The sequence below is a fragment of the Bactrocera oleae genome, chromosome 2, assembly GCF_042242935.1.
Source record: "Bactrocera oleae isolate idBacOlea1 chromosome 2, idBacOlea1, whole genome shotgun sequence".
Taxonomy (NCBI): domain Eukaryota; kingdom Metazoa; phylum Arthropoda; class Insecta; order Diptera; family Tephritidae; genus Bactrocera; species Bactrocera oleae.
In genome coordinates, this window is record NC_091536.1 from 99,296,790 (window position 1) to 99,320,832 (window position 24,043).

The 24,043-nt window shown below is 35.2% G+C and overlaps 1 protein-coding gene and 1 long non-coding RNA gene across 3 annotated transcripts in view; one reads left to right on the plus strand and one right to left on the minus strand.

The window, feature by feature from the left end:
• Octbeta1R (Octopamine beta1 receptor) overlaps positions 1-21,912 on the minus strand; it is a 49,639-nt gene extending 27,727 nt beyond the window's left edge. Inside the window, exon 1 of one of the 2 annotated variants that reach the window (XM_070106132.1) lies at positions 21,649-21,912. The gene's annotated coding sequence lies outside the window, so the exon portion shown is untranslated. Of the gene's footprint in view, positions 1-21,320; positions 21,404-21,648 lie in introns of those variants that run through there. The other variant, XM_014232684.3, reaches the window with a different exon arrangement.
• LOC138855879 (uncharacterized) lies at positions 19,463-22,163 on the plus strand. The gene is made up of 3 exons (XR_011395024.1): positions 19,463-21,130; positions 21,323-21,475; positions 21,851-22,163. It is a non-coding gene; the product is annotated as an uncharacterized lncRNA (long non-coding RNA).
• The last annotated feature ends 1,880 nt before the right edge of the window (positions 22,164-24,043 follow it).

Sequence of the window (24,043 nt, forward strand, 5' to 3'; positions counted from 1 at the left end):
TACTTAATATAACAAATAACCTTGCAGCAATAGATCGAATAGGAGGAACAACAGTGCAGACGTCTTTCTGAAACAGCAGGAGACCATCATTCGCATGCTAATATTGGAGAACTGGTGGGGCGCCATGTAAGTATAACTTCCAGTATGGTGTGTCACCACCGCCCGTCGTTAGGGCGGCAATTGAAAAAGTAATAATTCATTAAAACTCACTGACAACGAGATGAAGCCCAGCGAGGATTATTCCTTTCGAATGCCGCCTGTGGCTCACCGCGTCAATAAAAGCCTCCAATAAAATGTTCGCTAAGCATGGCGGGTTTTGCGGCTACTATACACTGCGCATTTTTTTGTTACAACACTGAAGTACACCATAAAATGCGACATTCATGCAAATCCACCGATCGGCGTTCGTCTTTGTAAGTAGCCGCAAGCATTGGTTGGTTGTAAGTATTTGTACACTTAATCAAAATTGCGTAAGCAAATACAAATACCTTTAGTGCCTTTTCTCGAACTTCATACGTCGTATATCAGACTCCGATTTAGCCGATTAAACAATTTTCATATTTACTTCCTTATACTGGAAATTCTCTAACAAAGCTAGGCCTAAAATCTTCTAGAACCCCTTAATTGGAAATGTTTCTCAGAAAACTACAACCTAAGGCTTTATTTGAAAATTACATTTGGACCCATTAGAGCAATATCAACACACCTATCTGAAAAATGTTATGAGAATGGAGATTGGTCACTTTGTCACTTTCCAGGCATTTGAGGGATAAGAAGAAAAAGGAATTTCAACTCAATTGATGCATATTTCAAATTAAATAACCGTCAACCAAATGGCTGATGCAACAAATATTTAAAAATGTGCCCACCATGACTCTACCCCGTTTACTTTCCTGCACTCTCCTTCATGTTTTTATACCTTTTTTTGACAGATCACGCTTGAGTGATGTCAAGTTCTCATGCTATTTTTGTTCAGTATTGTTTGGCATTTCGAATAACGTTTACAAATCGTTCAAATTTATTACGAAATTTCACGTTCTGTAAAGAATGTGTTTCGCTCAACTTATGGTCAACATAATCGGCCTACTAAGCATACTAATCGTAACACCATCACCCATTTTGAGACCCAGCATTCATTATTGGATAATATTCGACTGAATAGATCACGTTCAGCACGCAGTGAAGAAAATATACCGGCCGTAGCTGAGATTGTACACGAAGACCGTGGAGAGTCGATTCGGCGCCGTTCGCAGCAACTCGGACTCTCTTTAAAAGTTCCAAGAAGATCCGACGTTGTCGAGCCCAATTTTCTTCAGCGATGAGGCCCATTTCTGGCCCAATGTGTATGTAAAGAAGAAAAATTGCCGCAGTTGGGACGAAGAGCAACCCGAAGAGATTCAAGAGCTGCCATTTCATTCAAAATAAACAACGGTTCGGTGTTGTCATCGATCCATATTTCTTCAAAAATGATGCCGGTGAGAGCGTAGCCGTAAAAGGCGACCATTATTGCGCCATGATAACTGACTATTTGATCCCTGAAACTGAAGCACGTGATCTCGGTGACATTTGGTTTTAACAAGACGGAGCCACTTCCCACATATCGCATCAATCAATCGATTTATTGGAGAACACTTCGGTGAGCAGATAATTTCAATTTTTTTTCGCTCCACCCTAATGTACATATATACAGTCTCGTAACACCCAAAAGGAGGCGTCAGACACCCCATAAAGTGTATATACAGGTATGTATAAATGATCAGCGTTAACTCGTATCTCAGTTTTTGAGATATTGATTTGAAATTTTGCACAAGTGTTTTTGTCATTAAGAAAGTACTCATTTATCAGAATGGAAATCGAACCACTATAGCATATAGCTGTCATACAACCTGAACGATCGGAATAAAGTGCTTGTATGGAAACATTTTCAGTTGACGAAATATCCTCACAAAATTTCATATGGGGTCTTATCCAAGGCGAAGCAATCTCCGAAGAAATTGCTCAAATCGAGTCAACATACAAACTGACCGATCAAAGTTTTTGTAAGGAATCTTTTGTATTTGTGAAGGGTATTTTTGTTATGCTCTTGCAACATGTTGCTACAGAGGGGCATGTATGGTTGACAATTTCTTAAAAAGCGGGATTGACCCCGCCTCCTAATGAGCTTAATGTATATATTATATCTCCTACACCATTTGAGCTATATGGCCCAAATTTGCACAGAATACATATTTTTGACTTTTCCTTCGACAGTGTAAAAACGGATGAAATCAGATGATAACCCCGCCCACTCCCCATGAACCGATTTTGGTAAAAATTACTAAAAGTGTGATAAATCAATAAGAGGCATTAGATCTAACATCCAGGATGGACCCATTTCAAAAAAATTCGGTACATAACATTCTTCTAATACAACCACGCCTACTTCCATAACATAATATAAATAACGGGATGAAACTTATCACGAATAGTGCCTTTGAACTTTATGACCTAAAATTGTCCAAATCTAACCAAAAATGTTTAAGCCCCAGGTACCGAATATGTGGAGAGTTTGCTTTTTTTCCGAAAATATCGGTCAATGCGTGAGATATATAATTGAAATTCGGAGTGAATCCTTTCCTGATAGTAGAATGTCTGTATGTCAGAAATGGGTTGAATATGGTCAATACTTCCCTGAGCCCTATATCTAATATAAGTAAATATTTTCGAGTTTCTTTAATATTAATGAAATTAAGTGGATGTATTTTTCTTATAATGGTGCGTTTTATGACTCAAATAAGTAAAATCAGGCGAAAACTTCATTCAGCCCCCATATACCTAATCACAGAATTTTCAAAAATCGAGCTGATTTTACATATGTATGTTGATGATGGTTAAATCGGGTCAATACTACCCCTATCTTCCATATACGATATAAGATTTTTAAACTTCTGGTTGGCCCTATGCTATATATATCAGTCAATATGAAAGGTATATAAGCGAAAGTAACTGAACGTATAATATTAGATATACTATTGAATGCCGAAAATATGTATATTTAATCGACAATTACCCCAATTCCCAAATACTACATATATTGATTTTCGTTATTCTCATAAACCTTCTGCCGAATATGTCGTTCAATGTGTCAGTTGTACATTATATTTATAAAATTTCTTGAAAACGTGACATCAAGTACACCTTAGCAATGTCAAATTTACCCAATATAGCCTGTGTAATAATTTCCGACTTTGCACCTGACAAGATGTGTGATACTTGAATAAAATTAAATGAACAAGTTTTCTTAAGCATTGTGTGGGAATATAAATTAAATTGGCTTAGACTTTAGTCCAAACCTAATATCCTTAAAATAATGAACTGCAATCCTCTGGTTCCCGTTTTCACATACACTTATTATATTAAATTTACATCTGAATTTGAAGATGATTTTAATACAATTTTAGCTGACGAAGTAAAATATAGTAATAAAACTAAGTGAGTCTATAATATAGCTCAATTTAAGTTTTTCTAACACCTGAAGGTAATTAGCCGACTTTGATTCTTGCAAATTGCAAGGGTATAAAATATTTGGTTGCAACAAACTTAGCCCTTCCTTACTTGTTTTATTTAAGTTTGGCAATATAATGGAATTAAGAAAGGTAATGTCACTTCCTCCTGCTCATTACAGGAATTCCCGTATTTTAGAAGTTGTTAAGGAAATGCAATGAGCAAAAGTCTTGTTTGCCTTAATATAATATAATTTATGTGAAAAATATGGCTTTTAAACTCTACTCACAAACATATATAATATTAGTGATTTAAAGATTTATTTTTTGCTATTAATATAAAACTAAACTAATAACCATTGTTTCTTCCGAAATATTAAACGAAAACAATATATAACTTATTTAAAAGCATCGTGTGCTATACTCTATTTGACTTCTTAATAGCTTAGTTTATTTGTCTTAAGCAATCCTTAAATTATTTCTGTAATGTTTTGAAGACAAACGAAAAGTTTGGTTTCTTAAAATTCCCGCTACAGTAGAGTATATGACCTTAGAGTCACAGAAATTATTTGTGCTACAGAGCGGCTTTCGTTTGTTTTTGCCTTTTTTCTTCCCTAAAGAGAAAGTCGTCTTATTTCTTTGTGCCGTTAAATTGTTTTCAACCCAGTTTATCAAAGCGAACTCTTTCCTGGCCATAAATGACTTTTTTAAATGAGCAGCTTCTTTCCTAGCTGAAGGCATTTTAGCTCACAACATGCACCTTAAATCTGGAATATTTTATATAGGTATCTACTATATGTACATTTGCAACAGAAGAGTGTTTGTCGACAATTTTACAGGCAACATCAGGCTATGAACAGTCTATTGTTGAGAAATTAATCAGTGAAGCACTTTCCACTCACCCTGAATATTCTGGTAAGAATACAAAAAATAAACACAGATAAATATTTCAAAATTTATATATAGCATTGTGGCAAGGCCTTTTAAAAGCAAAATGTCTCAATAATTTAGGCACGACTATCTATATGATTAATAAAGAATTCGCCTAGTTTATAATCGCACTTTCATTGTCTATAACAGATTGGATTTCCCATCGCTGGGTGACCCCGTCATATTAAAACATGGATGTCAACTCCTGATTGCTACATATTTATTTTTTATGCGCTTTTTTATTTTAGAGTAAAGTATCATACCGTTCCGCAAAGACTCTGAGGTTGGCTAACTTGCCTAACGTTATTTTCTGTCTCCAAGTTGCAGAATTTTCACAGTCTTTCACGCTTGACTCATTAATTTAGAGATGGTTCTTGGTCATCAGTACAGCTCGCCTAAAATGTTTGTCAGGGATATTACACAGTAGTTCTTTTGGATAAAACTGTACCCAGTAAACAGCCGCAGATGATTTGTCTTCTTCAGAACTAACTCACCATTTCCTGTGTGTAGATTACACTAAGAAATATGTTTACTATTTTAATGCTTAAGTCATATATTTTAATCCTTTCCTTATTATTTTTAAAATAATTAAACTAATCTAGATGCTTTTGTATAATTTTTGCCAAAGATACCCGTACGATTGAGCCCACATGGCAAGCAAACGACTTTGTTGTCTATAACCAATTCGTCAAAAATAATCTACCTCATGGCTGGTGCCATCACCTTGAAGCTAATGAACTGGGCACGTAGTTAAACGAAGCAGAAAATTGCTGTCTAATGATACGAGTATTCAGCCACCCTCTGTACAAACAGCCAACATTCGAGAACCCCCCAATAACTCTGTATGGTGATTGGACTGCCACAAGCGGAGGTAAATAGTCACATGTATTAAATGGAGATCAAGACTTATGAAAAACTTTGCTACCATATTGATAAGATACAACAACTCACTGCGAAAATACAAAAACTCAACGTGTAAGACCTTGGCTAACTGTTGTCTCTTTTACGAACAAAAACAACTTTATTTCAGCAATTCACACGTGGCAATTAATAACGTAGCCATAAGTAAACGGGCATGCCTACATAACCGGGTTGGTTATTATCATTAAATCATTGCCAGAAGGAATACAACCACACCACACACACAAAGAACGCACGCTTCTTACCTAACTTTATTTAGCACGCGCATATATGTATGTACTCAAATACAAGTACATGTGTATTATATATTAAGGTTATGAAATATTTCCTTCTTTTTCTTCTTCTTCATCTTAATAACAGTAAAGTGCAAAAGCGTAAAAAAAAAATGCCGAAAGTAGAACCAAAACAAATGTTCGCTAATAACTAACGATTAAATAAACTTTCGCCGCGCAATTTGCATAAAATCACGTTTCTCGTCTTTCTTAGTTGCACCGTTGCTAAATTGTTTGCCGACACGCTCGCCAATCACGCCAACAGCAAATAAAATCATTAAGCAGCAGCGCTTCCGCCAGCAGCACAAAGTTAGCTGCAAATAATCTTATGATCAGGTGAAGAAAATAATAATCTTCATGGAGAAAGTCGAACGGCTAAGGGATAAGTTTCTTTCTTCACCTCACAAACTTTTTCCCCCCTTTTAATGGCTTTTTAATATTGTATATTGCTTAGAAAATATCTCTTTTATTCAAACACTGATCATTATTAGCACTTCGAAACTGAACTCAAAAAAATACATGTTCGCTGCATTGCAGATGGGTGGCCAGGTATTCATATGATCACAATATTATTTGGATATAAGACGGGTCGATTTCGTGGCTAATAACGAAATCTGCTTATTTGACAATATATGCATAATTAGACCATGGATTGAGTCAAATGTTAATTTTAAAAGTTCCAATAAAGGTGACCCTGTGTCAAATATGGTAGACAATCGGGGTATAACGGCAGTGAACTCAATCTTGGTCTGTCCGCGTTTGATTTACTTTACTTTTCGAAAGTTGTTAAGTGTTTCAATGCAAATACTTATCTTGTTCGAATACTGGTGCATATACTTGTTTACTCACGGCGTTCTCACCTTCGATTCGATTAGAGAGATGAGAAATTATGAATAACAAATAGGACACCACCCATTCAAGCATTCAAGCGAAAAGTAAATATTTATCACATTCACTCACGCCCTTGGCTGCACAATCAACTATAGCAATGCCTTGGTCGTCGTTAAGTCGATTCAAATCCTTTCATGTGCGCAAGACTTCCACATTACTATTTCATATATGCATGTATGAACTCGTACTATTAAAAACTTTCTTTACTTTTATTTCGTCTGTGAGTATTCCGAAATACCCATTTTCGTCTTAGTTATGATGTGCTGGACACACTTATACGCTGTTATTTATTTTGGAAATATGTTAATGGTTCGAAGTATGTATTATACATTACTTAGTCTGATAATGGTAAAAGTTAGAATTTCTGTTTTATTGCAGAAAATGAGAGTTGCCAAAACGGCATAGAGTTTGCTGTTCAAAATTATTAAAATTATTATATTTGTCGCACGTTTGTCCTTCCATTTTTTTACTGGAACATATGTACAAGCATGTTACGTATACGTAGAGTCGATCCCAAATGATTATTGAAAATGTATAATCAATTAGTACTATTTTTCCAATTTCGGCATCAATACACAAAAATATTAAGTACTTCCCATATGATTCCTTATTATTACTAAACTATAATCCTTAATTAAAGATTTACTACACAACTACTGAAAGAAGGTTATTTTTGTGTGTGTGTACTATACACATTCATGAATTTTTAACACAAATAGTAAAGAATGCATAGCCTTTAACATGTGTTCTGAAGTGGCAAGAAATATCCCCCATTAATTTAGGATATGTTAGAGGAGAAACCCGAAAGAACTCGATTGCTCCATTTACATGTTATTGGTAGCCTGAAGCAATCAAACTTCATTGGTAATATGAAACTATCAATTTGTCATTATGTCCATTCTTGTCAAATCCGTTTTATTTTCTCTTGCCGAAGTACGTCGTAGTTGAGCAATTTGCCCCTTAAGCTCCTTTCTCTTTTATTTTCCGTTTAAGCGCAAATGAACGTTTCATGGTTCATGCAAAAATATATCGAATGTCGTATATCGGCAGACGTACAATAACAACTCGCGCTGGTTCTCAGCAATCGACTCGCAATGCGATATATTGCTTGTCTATAAATTTACAAAAGGCTTTAAGTTTACTTTTAGTACATCAAAAAAATATTGCTCCGCTCTTTACTTAATCAACAAAAAAGTAAAATATTTCTAATAAGATTTCACACTTTGGTAAAAATTCAATTGAATATGCAAAATATGTCAATAATTATTTACAATATAGCAAACTTCGTGACATTCTCTTTGTCCGTTCCTGAGGTAGTAAATTTAATTCAAAATGAGTGAAGCTTCCAATTCCTTTTCAATCAACTCCATACTCACTTCGACTCTTTTAGGATGTTGCAAATAATCGATTCAATATGTTACAAAAATAAAACATTTAGAAATTTAACTTTTAATGAATTGTAGATTCACAAGTAAGGAAGGGCTAAGTTCGGATGTAACCGAACATTTTATACTCTCGCAAAGTCAAATGGTATACTCGTTTGAGATTTCTTTGTGGATTGACTGATATTTTCGGTAGAAGGTCAACTATAGGCAATGGGGTCCATATATTTAGTACTTAGGGGTTTGAACAGTTTTGGTTCGATTTAGACAATTTTTGGCCGCAAGGTGACATACTTTAGTTGCATTATTCACGCAAAGTTTTACCCCGATATAATCATTGTTACCTGATTTGCATAGTGGAAAGTGAAAGAATCAGATGGAATTGAAAATGGTGTTACATGGGAAGTAAGCGTGGTTGTAGTCCGATTTCACCCATTTTCGCACTATGACATAGAAACATGAAAAGAACGTTATGCACTGAATTTGGTTGACATCGGTTGAGCAGATCTCAAGATATGGGTTTTCACCTAAAAGTGGGCTGTGCCACGCCCACTGTCTAATTTTGAACGCGGTTTCTATAAAGTCATCTTATACCATCTCAGAGATAAAATTTAATGTCTCTGGCGTGTTTAGTGCTTGATTTATCGCGCTTTTAGTAGTTTTTAACAGTACCGTTATATGGGGAGTGGGCGGAGTTGCTACCCGATTTCAACTATTTTCACACCGTCAATAGAAGTGCTAAAAGCTAGTGCTACTTCTAGTGAATTTTGTTATTATAGCATTAGCGGTTTAGGAGATATGCACATTAAACCTATTAGAGGCGGGACCCAGCCCACTTTTTAAAAAAAAAGTTTTAACTGCAGATGCCCCTCCCTAATGTGATCCTGTGTACCAAATAACAGTCTTGTATCTTATTGCGGAGCTTAGTTATGGCAAGTTATTTGTTTTTGATTGATGGCGTTTTGTGGGCGTGGCAGTGGTCCGATTACGCCCATCTGCAATACCAACCGTCTCACGGTACCAAGAAACATGTCTACCAAGTTTCATAAAGATATCTCAATTTTTACTCAAGTTAGAGCTTGCACGGACGGACGGACGGACGGACGGACGGACGGACAGACAGTCACCCGGATTTGAACTCGTCTCTTCATCCTGATTATCTTATATATATATATATAACCCTATATCTAACTCGATTAGTTTTAGGTGATACAAACAACCGTTAGGTGAACAAAACTATTATACTCTGTAGCAACAGGTTGCGAGAGTATAAAAATATTAATTGTCATCGTCATTTATATGTATCAAACCAACAGAAGGTTCCAAAATTTAATTCACAGAATTGTTGGAAAGGAACAATTTAAATCAATTTGCATAAGTTGTCCAGTTGCCCCATTAATCAAGCCATCACACGTGTTTATACTCACTGTAATCATATATGTATTTGGCGGTGGTTTTTAGTGTCAATTCATAAGGCAATCCCTGCGTTTCAGATGTTTTGAAAAGTTTAACTCTTTCCAAAATATTCTCATTTTCACTTCTACCTAATCCTTTAACTGAGTCTTCACTAAGAATTGCAAAGCTTCCATAATCTTTGAGGGACGTATGGTATCAGTCATATAATCATGATTGTATTCCAAACGACTTCTTAAGTGAATTTGTATCACATGAAATTACACAGTATTTTTAACAGGAATATGTATATTAACAACAGCACCTTTGAGCAAACTCTGATCTTGATATCCTAAAGGACGGATTGACATAAAAGGCAATCTAGGTATTACAAGTATTAGCCGTTCTTCAATTGGTATTTCGGGAAAGTCAAGGCCATTTCTAAACATATCTTTGGAATGATTTTTTTGGCAATTGTATTTGTGCAAGTTGCACAAAAATTATAATTTCGAACTTCAGAAGGAAATTTTTGCATTAAAAAGAAGGCGGATGCAGCATTCGTGTGGCTTTGCGCAATAGTTTCGAATTTAGCTTACGCACTTGGGTAAAAAGCATAATCCCCGCAGTAAATACAAATTTCAGTAAGACCCTTTTTACTTGTATATATATTTTGAAAATAAATGGATCAACAGACCTTATGTCGGGATCTTCGGGGCGAGATCTATGTCCTCGAGTATTTCTACTTTGCTGTTCAAAGCGAATTTGGGGATTTTCCCGATTCTGAGTCCTATGTTGAACAGTATTTATAACTTGTTCAATAGACACTGCTTCTGGATTTTCTCTCCTAATCCTATGTTGAACAGGACATACACTTTGCTCAACAGACCTTACTTCGGGATTTTCTCGCCGAGATCTATGTCCTCGAGTATTTCTACTTTGCTCTTCGGAGCGAAAATGAACTGTATTGACATTTTGCTCGGACAGGCTTCAGGATCTAATCTGCGATTAACATAGCCTTTAGTATTTTGTGATTTGTAAATTTGTAATTATACATTGTTACATTGAATTGAAAGTCTAGCTCGGAAATCCCTTCCGTAAATTGCTTTTGTTTAACGCTTTCTAAAACAGTAGGATCTATCTTCTCTAAAACCTCTGCTCAGGTCTTAAGAATATCTGCTGGATACATATAAATATGTATAAATGTGGATCATGTATCCATCATAACCATTCAACTCAACAAAACATGGATCCAAAACAAATGTCTCAGCATAAGCGTTTTAAGCAGAATAAAATCGATTTCTTGCGTCGTTTTATAACTATGAATGAGACTTGGACCTACCAGCATGATCCTAAATTGAAACAAGAACATTTATAGTGGACTGAAGCTGGTTGTTCAGCTCCAAAGCAGGTGAAGTCACAACGATCAGCAAAGAAAGTTGTCGCATCAGTTTTTGGGATGCAAAAGGAATTTTGTTGATTGATTATCTGCAGAAAGGTAAAACAATCAAGTCTTAATAATATTTCAGCCTTTTGGATCAGTTGGATGAAAAAATTCGTGAGAGAAGACCTGGTTTGCAGCACAAAAAAATTATTTTTTTCTCAAGACAATTCAACTGCTCACAAAAGAATTTTAAAAATGACAAAATTAAATAAATTAAAGTACGAATTGCTTGCGCATCCATCGTATTCACGAGATTTGGCTCCCAGGGACTACCTCTTCAGAAACCTGAAACAATTCCTTCGTGGAAAACGTTTTTCGTCAAATGAGAAGCTATTACAGCCGTAGACGTTTTTTTCGCAGAGCTTCCGGAAAGTCATTATAGGGATGGCATAGAATTATTGAAGGATCATTGGAATAAGTGTATTGAAGTTAAGGGAGATTATATTGAATATTGAAGTATTTGAATAGGGGAAGTATTTAGCCGATTTAATCCATTTAAGGCACAAGGATACTTCGTTATTATAAAATGTCGCACTCTGAGTTTCATTGAGACAACTCACATATTCACCGATATGTAAGGTATAAAGTCAACCTGAAGTTCAATAATCTTATAATGAGGCATATCGGGGATATGGGAAGTTTTGACCCGATTTCACTCATTTTTGATACAACAGCTCACTCGTATTAGGAAAAGATTTTCGCTGAAATTCAACAATATATCTCAGAAATTTACCTATATTTTAGGTAAAATATCAATTAAAGTAACTGAGGTCAACATATACGGTATCATTGGCTTGAAAAGTTAACATATGGTCCGATTTCGACAATTTCGACAATATATAGAATATATATATAATACACTCTTTGTTCAAAGTTTTATTCTGATATGCTCTTTGGTACTTGAATTATACACTGCAAAGTTAAAGATTCAGATGAAATTTAAAATTGTAAAATATGGGAAGTAGGTGTGATTGTAGTCAAATTTCACCCATTTTAACAGTAAAATTTACCAATGTCAAAATAATATTATGCGCTAAATTTGCTGGAAATCGGTTCATTATTCCTGAAACATAGATTGTCACCTATAGGGTACCACTCCCATTGTCTAATTTTGATATTGGCCCCTATAAAGCTCATTCTTACCGTATTGAACGCATATGTTATGTCTCTGGCTTATTTAGTTAGTGAGTAATCGCATTTTAAGTAAAGTTAAACAAAACCGTTATATGAGGAGTGGGCATGGTTATGATCCGATTTCACTTATTTTCAGATTGTCGGCAGAGGTGACAAAAATATTAGCTCTTGGCAAATTTGGGAGGTATAGCTTGAATGATTTGGGAAATATATGCATTAAACTCATAGTTTTGTACCTTAATATAATATATCTCTTGTATCTTAATTTCCGTCTTAGTTATGGCACTTAATACGTTTTCGATTACTGGTGTTTTGTGGGCATGGCAGTGATCCGATTACGCCCATCTACAACACCAAACTTCTTATAGTGCAAATGGCATTTGTGTACCAAGATTCATCGACATATCTTAATTTTTACTCCAGTTACAGCTTGCGTGACGGTCAGTCAGACAGACACCCGGATTTCAACTCGGCTCGTCATCCTGATCATATATATATGTATAACACTCTAGCTCAATTATTTTTAGGGGAAACAAACAACCGTTAGGTGAACAAGACTATTATACCATGTAGCAACATGTTGCGAGAGTATAAAGAGGGCAATAAATGATTCAAAAACCAAACAAACGTACGGCGATTTGGAATGTGGAGACATTGAAATAAAGATGAGGCCGCAAAATGTTAGTTAATGTTTAGTGCTCAGCAGAGTGTAGATAATCATAAATTTCGCAATCGTAACTATTTATGTTGACACAGTACCATCGCGCTGGTGAATGAGAGGGCAGCGCAGGAAGGGAGCGTCCGTTGAGTGTATATCCTTATACAAAAATCGAATACTGTCGACTTTTGAGCAATCCGGAGTAAAATCTGGTGAATCTTTGTATAGAAAATTTACACCAGTGCTATCGCTTTCACCAAGGTACTTGAACACTACCGAATGCTTGACATTTGTGCAGAGCACATCTAAATTGGAATTATTGGATTAAAATACGCAACCGTGACGTTTGGGGCCTACTGCGCTAACAACACACGAATAGTTTTCAATGAGAACAAAAATTGAATTTGAAAGGATGACAAAGTGTTGCACACAGTGGAATTGGCAGGCGATAGTCGGTAAATGCAAAAAACAAACACTACCCCGCGGCGGAAAACTAAAACGAAACAAAACACATGACAACGTGTCGATAGGCCCAAATGCAATAAAGTCAAATACGCGTTCCGGTGGGATTGAATGAAAAAATGTATACCCACACACAAAGCATAAACACAATAACAAAGCAACGTAAAAAAGCGAAAATTGAATCAAGAGAAAACTTAAAGTGACGCAAAGCAATACTCCACACCCACCCATAAGAAGTAAATAAAACACTGTTACGAATGGACGAATACTCGAAAGACTAAAGGCAAGTGTTCGCAAGCAAAACCTGGGTAAACAAACAATACAAAGATGATTTTGAAAGTTCCGAGAAGGTGACAATCCTTGCGGCAGTTGTGGTATCAAAATAAAGCTTGTCAAACAAAGTGTTGAGATTTCGTTGATTTTATTTGGTATTGTTTGTTTCCTTTTCGGCAAGTGTCCTTTAGTGGGACTTTAATTCGAATTCTAAATGACTAAACACCAGAAATCCTTATTACCTATTATTAACCAATATATTAAGTGAGGTTGAAATTTTATTCATTACTTCTTCGAATTTTTTGACCTAAAGGATATGAGCACATAAAAATGCGTTAATGAAAGAGAACAAAGTGGAAGCAAAATTCTTTATATTTCGATATATTAAAATAAATATATTCCTATAGAACTTAAGAGTAAAATATCTTAATACATTCGTCAAGCAAATATGACAGCCAAATTCTTCAATAACAACTAAGTACCTATATAGAAAAATCATCCGTTACTACTATGCAACTTGCAAGTATCAAATGATTCAAACCTTTTTTTACATTCAAATCAGATAAAATTTAAAATTGTGTTGTATGGGAAGTAGGCGTGGTTGTATTAGAAAAATGTTATGTACCGAATTTTGTTGAAATGGGTCGAGATATGTGAATTCACCTAAAAGTGGACGGTGCCACGCCCATTGTCCCATTGACATCGGCTACTATAAAGCCTTCTTCTTCCATCCTGGATGTAAGGTCTAATGTCTCTGACGTATTTAATTATTGATTTATCACACTTTTAGTAATTTTTAACAACGAAAATTTGTCCTGTGCACTTTTTAGTGATATAGCTTGATTAGTTTGGAAAACATTAAACTTATAAGAGGGCGGGGCCCCACCCACTTTTTAAAAATGTTTAAACTCACTACTTAGTTATGACACTTTATACGCTTTCGATCAATAGCGTTTTGTGACCGTGGCAGTGGTCCGATTATACCAATATACGAACTCTTCTTTACTTTTTGCCAAGGACTATGTGTCCCAAGTTTCATCGAGATATCTTAATTTTTACTCAAGCTAACGCTTGCACAGACAGATAGACAGACGGACAGACACTCACCCGGATATCAACTCGCCTCGCCATTATGATCATTTATAAATATATAACCCTATGTCTATCTCGTTTTAGATGATACAAACAACCGTTAGATGAATAAAACTATTATTCTCTGTAGCAACATGTTGCAAGAGTATAAAAATCAAACATCATTGATGTTCCTACAAATCACAGAAACTAGTTAAACAGAACAAGTAAGGAAGGGCTAAGTTCGGATGTAACCGAACATTTTATACTCTCGCAAAGTCAAATGGTATACTCGTTTGAGATTTCTTTGTGGATTGACTGATATTTTCGGTAGAAGGTCAACTATAGGCACTGGGAGCCACATATTTAGTACTTAGGGGCTTGGACAGTTTTGATTCGGTTTAGACAATTTTTGGTCACAAGGTGGATTACTTTAAACGTATTATTCTCGCAAAGTTTTACCCCGATCTAATCATTGTTGCTTGATATGCATAGTGGAAAGTGAAAGAATCGGATGGAATTTAAAATGGTGTTAAATGGGAAGTAGGCGTGGTTGTAGTCCGATTTCGCCCATTTTCGCACTATAACATAGAAATATGAGAAGAATGTTACGTACCGAATTTGGTTTAAATCGGTTAAGGAGATCTCAAGATATGGGGTTTCACCTAAAAGTGGGCTGTGCCACGCCCACTGTCTAATTTTGAACGCGGTTCCTATAAAGTCATCTCATACCATCCCAAAGATAAAATTTAATGTCTCTGGCGTGTTTAGTGCTTGATTTATCGCGCTTTTAGTAGTTTTTAACAGTACCGTTATATGGGGAGTGGGCGGAGTTGCCACCTGCTTTCAACTATTTTCACACTGTGGGTAGAGGTTCTAAAAAAATTTGCTTCCAGTGAATCTTGTTATTATAACATTAGCGGTTTAGGAGACATGCACATTAAACCTATTAGAGGCGGGACCACGCCTACTTTTTAAAAAAAATTTTAACTGTAGATGCTCCTCCCTAATGTGATCCTGTGTACCAAATAACAGTCTTATATCTTATTGCGGAGCTTAGTTATGGTAATTTATTTGTTTTTGGTTAATGGCGTTTTGTGGGCGTGGCAGTGGTCCGATTACGCCCATCTGCATTACCAACCGTCTCACGGTACCCAGAAACATGTCTACCAAGTTTCATAAAGATATCTCAATTTTTACTCAAGTTAGAGCTTGCACGGACAGACGGACAGACGGACGGACAGACGGACGGACGGACAGACAGTCACCCGGATTTCAACTCGTCTCTTCATCCTGATCATTTATATATACATAACCCTATATCTAACTCGATTAGTTTTAGGTGATACAAATAACCGTTAGGTGAACAAAATTATTATACTCTGTAGCAACAGGTTGCGAGAGTATAAAAACATTGGACTTAAAGAATTCGGTGTATTTGAACCTGGAACAAGTCTCGAATAAAACCCAACCACCGTTAACAGACCGCTTCAAATGTACGGGATCTTCCATTTCTCTGATATCATCATGGCACACAGTGCAAATAGTAAACAAAATACTGCGATAATTTTAAATTATATCTGCTTCAAAACTCACAATGTTTATTGGAGTGACTTTGTGGAGTAGAATTACGCTATAAAATGGGAGAAACCCTTTGCTAATGCTATAAACTGTTATTGATTTATTATTTCATTACCATGCAACCAATTGTAGGCTCTCAACTATGTACATACATACCTAGATTCACATATACACAGAAAGAGCATTCAGTTGAAAAGAATAAATAGTAATGATGAAACAAAAATGTATCAAAAATGGACAAAATTGGAACGGCAGAAGAGGATGAAAAAAGATAAAGATTTGTAATATACCCAGATACATATATAATATCATATTTGTACGCGAGTACATGGAGCGTTAAACAGCTAACGATTAGAGGGTGCAGCAAAAGATGTAAAAAAGGAAATTGATTGGTGGAAAACACAGATGTCACTTCCACAGACAGATATATAAGAAAAGAAGAAAGTGACATGTAGACAAGTATTTTACAATAAGGCATTTGATAAGAGAAATTCCAACATCAACGAATATGCACCCAAAAAGTTACGTAGGTAACTTACGGAGTATACATGGAGGACCTAGCATTCGTTTGGATTCGTTCAGGAATGTGGTAGATTCGTTCAGTATGTAAGAAAAGAAATCAGAAAATCCATTTTGATCAGTGTAAAAGTTTTGTGTGTTTTACAAAAATTCGCGCATTTTTACGAAACGCAGCAATATTTATAATCGCATTCTTCGATGTGTGTACATGTTTATACAACCGCGTTAGCGTAGTGGGGTAAATTCAAATAACTGATGAGCAATTTTTCTACTTTCTAAAGGACATAATGACAACCTACCGATGTTCTATGTATGTAACTACTCATAAAAAATAATTTTGTCGTCAGTCTTATTGCCCGATAAACCAAATCTTCAAATAGATTTAATTATTTTTCGCTTTGCATGTGTTTCGGACTCCTAATTGACACCGGATTTTAAATTCTCAGTTCTGGTTCACAATAGCATGGATTTTTTTTTAAGGCAATAATGCAATCTCCGAAGAAATTAGACTATAGCATATAGCTGCCATATTAACTGAACGATCGAAGTAATGTGCTTGTATGGAAAACTGTTTTATTTGACGAGGTATCTTCACGAAATTCGGCACGAGTTATTATTTAAGGCAATAATATATTCTCCGAAAAAATTGTTGAGATCATATTACTATAATATAGCTGCCATACAAATTGAACGATCGGAATCAAGTTCTTGTAAGGAACCTTTGGATTTCTGAAGGGTATCCAGCTTTATTTTGATATAAAACGCATATTACGTCAAACAATTTGCGTGGTTAAATTTATTAATTTTCTTCTGTTATAAGTTACTAAACAAGCAAAAATAGCGCAGTTTATTTACCGAAATTTAACTTCAAACTCAATTTACATTTACGTCCAATTGGACACCATTCGCCTTTTTTCTGGAAATTCCAGGTATATTTGTAATATAATTTTTAACTCACTTTTATAAAGAACTTAAAACAGATACAGAACGTACTTTCGTATATATAAGTATACTATACATAAATATATTTGCTTCCAAACGAATACGCAATTCCGTTGTATATTCGAAACAAAGTCGCACTCGGATATAACAAAAATCTCAATAAAATCAACGGACAAAACAGCCGCACAACTAATGGCTAAGCCATGTAGCACAAATTATTTTCATTGTAAAAGCTTACTCAAGGATAAGCTACTTTCCTGCAATACAGATATTTTTAGCTCACAAGCAGTCAAGCCGAATGTACTCATGCTCTGAGCTGTTACATACCAACATGGACACCACATGTACGAGGTGTGTTCAGAAAACAAGGGGATTTTTTAATTTAAAATTTTGCGGGTTTGGAGAGCCTAATTGTCAAAATTTATTTTATTATGCTAGTATACATGGCCTGAATTAGGATAAGATTTTCACCTGTATTGTTTTTATGGGTTTGGCGATTTTCGTTTGTTAAAAGAAATGTGATTTTCGGAACATACCTCGTACATATAGCCTTATGCGCATATATTTATGGGGGAATTTCCTAATCAAGCGTTAATTTAAAGCAAGAAAATTGTTTTCAATATTGAATTTTAATGGAATATATTTCAGAGTGCAGTTTTCACGTCATGGTCTGCATTACTAACCGCGTACCCGGGTACCCACCGCGGTGTATTTGTGTGAATAGCTTAAAAAAAATTCAATATTTCATTTTAAGCTCTCAAATCGTCGTTTTTTAACTTAAAAGAAAGCTATTTGTGAGTTAATTTTTTTTATTATTTTTATTTGTTTTTTTTATTCTACGTTGTTATTTTTATACTCTCGCAACCTGTTGCTACAGAGTATAATAGTTTTGTTCACCTAACGGTTGTTTGTATCACCTAAAATTAATCGAGTTAGATATAGGGTTATATATAAATAAATGATCAGGATGAAGAGACGAGTTGAAATCCGGGTGACTGTCTGTCCGTCCGTCCGTCTGTCCGTCCGTCTGTCCGTCTGTCCGTCCGTCCGTGCAAGCTCTAACTTGAGTAAAAATTGAGATATCTTTATGAAACTTGGTAGACATGTTTCATGGTACCGTGAGACGGTTGGTATTGCAGATGGGCGTAATCGGACCACTGCCACGCCCACAAAACGCCATTAATCAAAAACAAATAACTTGCCATAACTAAGCTCCGCAATAAGATACAAGACTGTTATTTGGTACACAGGATCACATTAGGAAGGGGCATCTGCAGTTAAAATTTTTTTTTAAAAAGTGGGCGTGGTCCCGCCTCTAATAGGTTTAATGTGCATGTCTCCTAAACCGCTAATGTTATAATAACAAGATTCACTGGAAGCAAATTTTTTTAGAACCTCTACCCACAGTGTGAAAATAGTTGAAAGCAGGTGGCAACTCCGCCCACTCCCCATATAACGGTACTGTTAAAAACTACTAAAAGCGCGATAAATCAAGTACTAAACACGCCAGAGACATTAAATTTTATCTCTGAGATGGTATAAGATGACTTTATAGGAACCGCGTTCAAAATAAGCAGTGGGCGTGGCACAGCCCACTTTTAGGTGAAAACCCATATCTTGAGATCTGCTTAACCGATTTCAACCAAATTCGGTGCATAACGTTCTTTTCATGTTTCTATGTCATAGTGCGAAAATGGGCGAAATTGGACTACAACCACGCCTACTTCCCATATAACACCATTTTAAATTCCATCTGATTCTTTCACTTTCCACTATGCATATCAAGCAACAATGATTATATCGGGGTAAAACTTTGCGTGAATAATGCGATTAAAGTATGCCACCTTGTGGCCAAAAATTGTCTAAATCTAACCAAAACTGTTTAAGCCCCTAAGTACTAAATACGTGGACCCCAGTGCCTATAGTTGACCTTCTACCGAAAATATCAGTCAATCCACAAAGAAATCTCAAACGAGTATACCATTTGACTTTGCGAGAGTATAAAATGTTCGGTTACATCCGAACTTAGCCCTTCCTTACTTGTTTTTCTTTAAATTGTCACTGTCTATTAATATTTGAAGAAAAAAAAATAATAATAATCAGATCGTGGTTGCCAAAAGACATCGGTAAAGTTGGTTACTAACATAAGGGTTAAAGCAAGAAAATTTGTTCACGTGAAACTTGCAAATTCAAGAATACTACTGCATTAGAGATCCAGTGTGCAGGGTAAGCTATGTAAAAGAGATTGAAATACAAGTAATGCATCAGCTTAGAGCTTGTTATACTTTTTGTGCACACCAGAATTAGCCAGAGATACCAGGAAAGGATGTAAATTAATAATATTTCACGTTCATGCCAAAAATAGACGCCATAACTTTAAAAATTATGGAACCATGTTTTATCCACTGTCATATAACGACGCATATTTCTTGGTTTACAATTTGGAAAAGCTCCAATCACAGTTTAGAAACAATTTCTTGTTGTTAATTGTTTGTAAACTTTTGAAGATGAGGTGCAACTACAAAACATGGATTTAATTACATAGGCACCATCTCATAGAAACGATTCAAACTTTTCTAAGCGCAGCACTCTCCTCAACGCCAAGGTCGCTTGTCTATCAGTTTCGAAAATAAAACTATAATAATATATTTTACATCACATTTTAAATAAAAAGTTCCACCAATCTCCAAGTGGCAAACATTCAGGTAAGGCTGCTCTCGAAACCACCAGTTACATAACTGTAAGATGTGCTTCTACAAAATAACAAAAGCGACAATTGAAGGGATAATAACGGCTGGCAGTAAGCCATAAAACGTTCTACTAAAAGACAGTAAAATAATGATAACCACAAGCAATTGGCAATGATTCTGTGAATAAGTCAATAGCAAACATACAAAAAGGATGTGTTTAATGTTAAATGACGAAAAATTTACAAAATTCCCATAAAAGAAACAAAGGAACACAAAGTACAACAAACTAAAACTAGTAAAATGCAAAGGACGTGATAATGACAACAAAACATTATCATTTTCAGGGCCTTTTAAACGTTGAAGTAGAACATTTCTTATTGCTTTGTAAATTTTGTTTGATAAACTGCAAGCCATATTTTCTAATCCATCAATCTCAATTTACGGATTCCATGACAATTTTTTTTCTGAAAATTAAACAAACTCGAGTCATATTACATTTATTTCATCTATGGTAAACACAAATTTTTGCTGTGACAAGCAATGGAAATTCAATAAAATGTGTACTAATATGAAGTGAAAAGCTGAAACAGAAAAGCACACATAAAAATAAATAAAAACGGAAAAAATTACAGACAAATACACAAAGCGCACTAAAATATAAAGTATAAAAATAAGCAAGTGTAAAAACGCTACAAAACTCACCGATTTTTCATATATAAGCTATTGGCGAATGAAAAATATAGAGGTTTCCACCGTGTTTTTCTTTAAGCTCCCTAAACACCGCAAAACGAGCTTTAAGTGAATTAAATAAGAGTAAATTACAGCTACACAATGAGCGCAATGGTGAGCAAAGCAAGTCAACGAAGCTTTAACGCCTAAGGAAGATAGACCACGAAAACTAAAAAAAAAAGTTTAAATGGTATTTGTAAATTATTTTTGCCACGTGCGATCTGGAAATTAGAACGGCAGCTGCGACAGATCTCTTCTGTAGTGAAGTTTCATTAGTGTTACAGCTGTAAAGGAGAGTAGTCTCGATGTCATAAGACTCGCGCTTTATATACGGTATAAATGTGGGAATATAGCCGTCAGGTATGTATTCTGTATCAATCACACCTTTGTTTTACAGCATCACAAACAATAAGTACCTATATCTACTCAAAGGAGACTTGTGGGCGCAAACATACCTAATATTTTTAGACTACAATGCAACATTACATTTTAAGCGACTCGGCTTTATAAATTAAATGCAACATGCTTTAAATGAAATTTTTGTACTTACAGTTATATTTGGTTTCCAGCTAATACATTGGTGGGCGCGGATTTTGATTATGAAGAATTCAGAGCCACGCAATAACTTTCAGCTACTTAAGCTAACAGCAAAGTTTAGAATAGGAACCGCAGTTCCATCTATCAAAGCCGCTAAATTAAAAGCAGGTAACAGTAATTTTTGAAACCAACGCAGAAATATATAACTCAGAATTTGTAATAAACAGAGGGGAACAATAGATAAATAATCTAAACTAAAATTGCGTATGAATAAATGATGTTATATATATAACACATATATACATATCTATATGCATATATTAATCACTAAATTAACGAACCATTAAAGTACTTATACATTGTGATACCGGATGCCATTTAGTCAACCCAAACTTTTTATGAAATTTAATCACCCATACCACTTCTAGCAAATTGGCTTTCATAGCATCCACACCAATAATGCTCACATTTATATATTATATGTATGATGAAACCTTTGCAAGGCAATAAAAAAGTTTCGAACACAAATTTCTCTCGTTTTAGTATGAATTGGCGCGCGGACGGCACATGCAACACGAACAAAGCACAAGACAACACTGTTGGCGGTATGCAAGGATACGACGAATAATGGCGTTACGAAGGCTACTGTCGGTGCCGTCAACGATGAAATACGAGTGTAATGCGTTATGGCGATGGAGGAGTAAAGTGAAGTTGTCTTCATTGGTCGCCTAACCGAATGCTAAATTTAACCTTCCTGCTGTTTTGGCACTGCCAAGGTATGGTTACGGCTTTTCACTTGTACGTTACTTTCACCTGTTTCGGGCTGGTAGTTTTCCCTTTTATTTCATACAACAATTTTCAGGTGTACTTTAAAAGCTATGGCTTATTTATTCGCTTGACAGTGTCAAAAGCGCTCTCACTTCTTCGTTTTATCAAGCATGTGTATGGTTTTCTTCGAATCGTATATGGTATACTGTCAATTCGCTGCTAGCAACAGAATGCCAATGTACGAACTTGATATCCATTTGTAGACGCCAGAGGTTCTCCTGATTTTTCACCTGTTTTCTCATATTACCGACATTGTTTTATTTGCTTTAAACATATTTTCACTTAGTTATGCGTTAGCTTGTGGTATTTTATCGTACTTATTTCGAAATTCATATTTTTCGTAAACGCTCTAAAATTTTTTTTTTGAAGACATATGCCTTTTAAATCAACTGACTAAAAAACAGCCAGGAGCTTCCATTAAATATCATGAAACACAACCTTTTAGATTGTGTTAAAATATTATGTACCTTTGGAAGTCAATTAAAAATACTAAAACATTCTAAAATTCAAACGGATTTAAGATGTGGGAGCAAGTTCATATATATTTTGATATCAAGTCTTAGACGGAGTCAAGAGGGATGCTACTCACGTTTGTTTTTGTTCCTACTTCCTCTCCTGCCGTAGCTTGTGCATCTTCATCCTTTAATTTTTCTTCTTCTTTGCCAACATTTGTTGCTCCTATTATTGCTGCAACATTGTCCTTTCCATTTTTATTGTTCTTGCTTTTGTTTCCATTACGGCATTGTTGCTCTTTTCTGTTTGATATCATGACCAATCTCATATACAGTAAATTCTCTGAGAGGGAGTTCTCTTGGAGATGCTTTTGCGAGTGGCGAAGACTACGTCACGTAAAAACACGAAGGTAAAATAAAAACAATCACCAAAATAATGAACTTCACTTCATTACATCAGTGTAATGGACATTGCTAATATTGTTTTTGTATTAACTGTTACTTAACGCTTGATTCCATATTCACTTATTGGAAATTTTTGGAAATCTCTTTTCCTTTCTTCTTTGACCCATGTATTTTAAAAAATGTATGATTTAGAGATTCTATTTAAATCCTTATGAAAGCACGAAAAAAATAAATAACTCACTTTGTAACAGAAATAGATAATATAGTAGAGACTTTGATCAATCTCGAAATGAATACTTATACTTACAACAATTTCGACAATCAATCATGTTCGTTCTCGCTTCAACTCTATCGACCTCATTCAAATTCCAACTAAATTACCTGAAAACAAAAGTTTTATTTGTGACCATAAAAGTTAGCCATGCTTTTTTATTGGCTGGACTTGTTCAAAACACACTTTATCGAAAACTTCAAATACAAAACAAAAAGCCTTGGTTGGCCACTGATTCGTTTTTGTAAAATAAAATAGGTGTATCCTCTAAAAGTCAACGGTGTTATTTAATTCAACTTTCTATGGTTTAACATTCTTAAGACCTCACCAAAATACAAGTAGAATATATACATTTAGAACGGTTCCTATGGAACAGAGAGTGCGCCCAATATTTAAAACTAGCGAGCAAGCCGCACACTAATTTAAACAACACAGGTATTTTGTACATATGTGTTTTACATGAGTGTCTAAAAAAGTCTTTATTTTTACTATATGTGCGTAAGGATCCATTAATAATTAGGGTTTCATATTAAATATTAGGCCAGTAATGGAAAAGTACGCATTATGTTGCATTTTCCCGCCCTTTCAACCCTAGTCGCCACTTTGTGCACAATCGACTACTTTTTGGCACAATTTGATGAAAGACGAAAATTTGTACATTTGTATGTATATCTAAAACCTCTTCGTAATAAAATTTTTATTTGCGAATTAAAGAATACTGTATATTATACACCTAAAATATAATATACAGTATGGCAACACATGCACAATACCCAGCAA